The sequence below is a fragment of the Curcuma longa genome, unplaced genomic scaffold, assembly GCF_044706935.1.
Source record: "Curcuma longa cultivar G26 ecotype Majalengka, Jawa Barat unplaced genomic scaffold, ITB_CL_G26_1.1 contig_17204, whole genome shotgun sequence".
NCBI lineage: Eukaryota > Viridiplantae > Streptophyta > Magnoliopsida > Zingiberales > Zingiberaceae > Curcuma > Curcuma longa.
Window position 1 is genome coordinate 1,340 of NW_027430540.1, and position 5,718 is coordinate 7,057.

Consider the following 5,718-nt stretch of genomic DNA (forward strand, 5'->3'; position numbering starts at 1 on the left):
ACCAGACTCAAGTCTAACCGGGGTCTGCATCAACAGGTGCCACCTGGATGATGGTTGTGTACCATCGGACAAATGACTATGTGTCATTCAGAGAATAGTTATGTACTATTTAGAGCAACTAAGTAAGGTGTAACAACTTTCTTAGCATTAATCGCTCTATGAGCAGCTATGTAAGGTGTAACAACTTTCTTAGCAATGAATGCTCAATGTGCTTGCTGTCGCACGAACCATTTTCCTATGTATGAATTGGTTGTTCTTTCAGTCTATGTGACTGATGATCTCTTTGTTCTTACAGTCTATGTGACTGTACATTTCGGTTATATTTAGTCTACATGACTAGACACCTCTTAATGGTCTTAGTGACCAGTTGCCTTTGTGGCTTCACTTGGACGAGTGGGAGATGTTAGCAGTTATTGGCGGTTTCGGTAACCGCCGACAGTTTTGGTAACCGCCGCCCACTTCACACGACCACCATAATCACCACACGGTGCGCCCACGGAGTGCTTGTGGAGATCGCAGCCTCTCCCTATAAAAGGGAGAGGAATGCTCTGCTAGATGGGGGGCAAGAAGCGAGCAGTGTAGGAGTGCGAACAGTGTGTGCGTCCAAGTCGAAGGTGTGCAAGACGGATTTGTTCCTGTGCTGTGCCTACCGGAGAAGAGGAAGAACACCAAACCGGTGGGATTTGGTTTGTGGAAATAGAAGAGTTTTCCGTCTGTGATTACTCTTCCGACAGAAGCTTTGCCGCCGGAGCCGGAGTCGAGGCACGCTTCAACAGGTATTATTCTACAGATAATATTGCAAAGGGATCAAGAAATGAGAGAATTATGCCAACAACAGAACTTCATAATGCGACATCTTCAGTTAGGCTCCGTCCCAAGTCAGATTCCTTCTAGTTCTAGTGATGATGGTGATGATGATGGTGATGATGGTGATAATGGTGGTGGTGGTGATGATTCTTCATGATCCTAGTTGTGTATAATTGTTATTTTTCTCAAAATTAGTATTTTTGCTTTTTTATTTAATTTGTGAACCCTTCATTTTTTATTATTGATTAGTACTATTATTTTATTTCGAACAGAATTGATGAGACCAAGGAATGCCATAAATTTTGAAAATTCATGTCGGAAGAAGTAAGTATTTACATATTATAATTATCTTGTATAAAATGATACTTTTTTTTCTTATATAGGAAAAGAAGAAGTATGAAAGGAGCAGAAAGTAGAGTAAAAAGTATCTGTCGAGGATGATGATGTCGAGGAGGACGATGATATTTTTTGTATCTTGTCGTTTTGAGACTCTTTGGTATGAGATGTTTTTATTTGGATATGTCTGATATCTTTTTGAGATTGGATTGTGTATATTGCCATTTTGAAACTTGTTTCTTGGATGATGATGACTTATTTCTTGGATTGTGACTTTTTGTATGGATTATTTATATGTTAAATTAAATTGGGTTGAAATGTTATATGTGATTTGAGTATTGTATTTGATTGTTATATGTTAGATTGAGTATTATGTTAATTGGAATGTTGGATTAAGTATTGTGTTAAAATGTTAGATTGAATATTATATGTGGAATGTTAGATTGAGTTGATTATATTTATAAACAATGTTGAAGAAGAATAATGAGGAGTTACTGGAAAAAAATTGACTTTTAACAATGAATTTATTTTCATTGCTAATTTATCAAAATGATATTGTATATCATAAATTTTGTGAAGAAAAAAAAATTTGTCGTTGATTTAGTAATAAAAATATATTTTTATGGTCGATGTGGCGATGAACAAGTTTTTTGTCGCCAAATCATTAATTTAGTGACGAATCTTATTTCGTTATCAAATTTAATTTTGTGATAATCGGGTAGCGTTGCCAAATCGATGATGAAATTACAATATCTCGTCCGTGTACAACGAATTTGATTTGATTACATTGCTGATTTTGAGGACGAATATGTTTTCGTCGCAAATCCGTGACTAAAATAGATTTTCGTTGCAAAATCTCCGATGAAAAATTTATTCATCGTAGATCATGGATTATCGAAGTTTGCAATGAAAAAATTTTTCGTCGTAAAGTAACAACCAATTTGATGATAAAAAATTAATTTATCATAAAATTAAGAATGAATTTATACATTTTTGTCAGATCGTACTTGATAACGAATTATTATCCATAAAAAATATTTTCATCATAAAATATTTTACTATGATTTTTTTTTAAATTCATAATAAAAGGTCTATTTTTTTTTTAACGCTATGAACTTGGTGAAATTACTGGTCGACGAATGTTTGCTTCTCAAATACAGTCTCGTAGGGAGTGCTTGATCTGGCTTAATTCTTTCTTTCCCTTTGCTGTTTATTCTGCATTTCTTTTGAGAGAATTGAACGACACTACTTACAGTGCCTGAAGCAGTTCTAGTGTTGATGTTTAAGCACGAATGAAAGAGTTGCTTAGCGACTAGTTTCGATCAAATTTTCAGTTTATAGAGCTCATTGTGGGATTGAATATTAATGACAATGATTTCAGATAATTTTCAGTTTTTTTAGGAAAAATAAATTCGTGGCATGAGCAATGAAATTTTCGCGAATAAGATGAAGACAAATAAAATAAGTAGCAGAAAAATTAGACATAATTTTAGAAAATTAAAAAAAAAAAAAAACCTTCAAAACGCTAGAGGAAGGGCTTGAACCTTCGACCTTGTGGTTAACAGCCACACGCTCTAACCAACTGAGCTACTCCAGCAGCGAGCAAGGTTCTAAGAATAATATATTTAATTATTTTAAAAATTACAATTAAATTGCTCTATGGACAAGATTTTCGATTCGAAAAGATCACAATAAATAACGGCCGATATATCATCGCATCACAACCCGTTTCTTTCTTTTCGGAGAAGCAACGGTATCTGCCATAGAAGCCTCGCCGTTGAATCGAGCGTTTTCTGAGGCAGCTCTCTCCGCCGGCGCCTCCGTCGCATTCCTCTTCATCGCTATAGAGGAAGATGAACAGCTGGCCGTCTGGGCATCGCAAGCGAGATGTTCCACTCCTGTCCTCCACGATCTCGATTCGATTTAGAAGGTAGTAGGATTACTGTCTTTCAATGCTTCCTCCGTTTCTATTCCGGCAGACAATGCTCCAGTGACGAAGGCAATCCTGATCGAGAGCTCTTTCCTGACGGTTATGTCCGGTCTCCGACTCCAAGGTCGTTCTCTCATGCTCGGAATATCGTATCAGATTTTACCCTTTTTGTCTTTGCAGAAATCCTATGCGTCTATCAGAAATTTTTCGTCTTGCCATTCTGTTCTTGAATTTGAAAATAAATTTAGGATTTTCGTGTTGCGATCGGCTTCAGGCTATCAGTGTCAGATTGCTAGTGGATGTTAATATGCTTTTTATATGGTGATAGCCGTTTGTCGGAGTTATACAGGATATTGGTAGAGAGGTTAGTTTTATGTAGATCATCAGAAAATGAGGTCAAATTTTGCTTGCTTTCTCCATCACTATTAGAAGAATAGTTTAGAGAGTATTGAGAACTTTTTGATACTGTGTGGACAATAACTTGATCAGGTTGGTGTGCCCCCTTTGTTTTCATATTGTATAGGGTTTAGATTCCCACAGTGGGCTAACCTTAAAAGGAATTACGTTATATTTTGCATGTCCTTTTTCGTGTATGTGTATGCTTGTCATATTGTTAGTGTAAAAGGGCCATAGGGCTGGTGTTGATTGTATTTCTTCTGTAATGAGAAATGGAAATTCTGTGGAATAGAAAGTCAATAGTTACTTAGTGAGAGTTCAAAAAAAAAGAAAAGACATGGGTCCTGACATCTAGAAAAAAGGGATAGGTCAAAGCGCTTTTATTCATCCCCTACGGGATGTAGAAAAGAAAGGGTTCTGTGACTTGAAGAAGCTGGTATTTTTTCCTTATTGTGCATTCTAGGCACATCAGTTTCAATGTATAGAGGGTGGTTTGAGATTGTAGATTCAAGAATCTATCTTATTAGATTGATCTACTATGCTTTGGTTGTGTCGATACTTATTGTGATTGTTTTTACTCCATGTATGTCTAAGTACTTCAACTCTTTTAGCAAATCTTTTTTAGTACAGCGATGTGAAATAATTTCTTCAGCTTGGGTCAATTTCTGACTTTAGAACTTGTTCGTGTAGTGGTTGTTGATTCTGTTCTTATTTCATAAAAAGGAAGTTGTCTAGTCTTTTAGGAAAATTAGATAGGAAAATTTATGATTGACTTAATGTCCAAAGGAGCACTAGGTGAGGATCTGAATGTTATCTTCTCCATTTTTTGTGGATGTTTTGTATTATTTATATGTGTTTGACTTTTAATTTGGTTTAGTCGATAATATTTCTAATATTTTTCAAATGGATCTCTTTGCTAGCAACCTTGTTAACTATCTTTTTTACGTTTATTCAGCTTATCTATGTGTATTGTGGCAGGACATTTTTGGAAAGTTCCCACTATGGAGGCTCATTGCTTCCATCAACACCTGAGATAACTTTTGGCCTTTACCTGCTTTATTATTTAGGGTCTTTGAGAGACAAATAGGCTTTAATAAGCATACCGTAAGCATTCCTTGTGAACTTAAAATATGGGAACTTGCTTGATTATTTATGGAATTAAAATATGCTTCACGTATACCAACAATTTAAATGATAACCACTTAGTGTTTACTGCATATAAGTATATTTCTTTTGACTGTCTTACCCTACTTTTGATATTTGGTTTGCAGGCCTTCATAATAATTTCCATATCATTGTCATTGATACTGGAGTTTCTAGCTTTGGCATACCTCAGAGGTATACACCATCAGCAACACTGTTTTTTTGAGGAACACTATTGCTTAACTAGTAACAGACTAACCGATTTTGACATTGTCTTTTTCCCCCCTTTTCTTTCTCTTTGCTTTGTTTTTAGTTAAATTTCTAGATGATAGTTTTCCTTTGGAACTCATAGGATACACCAGAAATATTCTTTCATTATTCCCTTTTAGGTTGCATTTGTTTCATTGCAGGAAATGGAATCACTATTGGTATTGAAAGTCTTAACATACATGTTGATTCATGTATCAGGAAATTGGAAACAAAATCCCCCAATGCATTTTATATTTTTTTAAAATTATGACTTTAAAAGTCAAATAGATTACAGCATCAAAGACAATAACATAAATTTGAATACTACATACAGAGAGGAGGAAGGTGTTGGTTGGAAAAATCATTCATCCATTAACAAATCCATCCGCAGATATCCCTTCAAGAACTTCTGTTTCTGCGGTTTTGATTGTGTTAGTTTCTGTAAATACTTAGCTAAACTATGAAACATATTCCTTTTGCAGAATATTTTTCTCTGAATTTCCTGGTGACTGTTATTGGTTAACCTTATAGGAGTTTTTCTAACTTTGAATTCTTGTTGAAGAATATCTATCATTAATATTATTTTCTCTGAAAACTTTTGCTCATGCGGTTCTATTGGCTGATACATATTTCATCTTGATTGTGGACCTACATTGCAGAGACACTAAGCAACCTTTTCTTCTGCAAAAGGTTAACTTTGTATTGATCTTCAGCTCCTTTTCTCATCTTGGAAACTATCCCTAGTACCTGGTTTATGTGGTTTGATTGCTGGGTCTTTATATCAAGTTTGTGATTCTTTAAATCATTCTGTATATGATGGTGATACACAAAAGGACATCATTTTGTCAATACATAAT

General features: G+C 35.0%; 1 non-coding gene across 1 annotated transcript; it reads right to left on the reverse strand.

Moving 5' to 3' along the window:
- Nucleotides 1-2,666: 2,666 nt before the first annotated feature.
- Nucleotides 2,667-2,740, reverse strand: TRNAN-GUU (transfer RNA asparagine (anticodon GUU)). The gene has a single exon. It is a non-coding gene; the product is annotated as a tRNA-Asn (tRNA).
- Between the last annotated feature and the right edge of the window lie 2,978 nt (nt 2,741-5,718).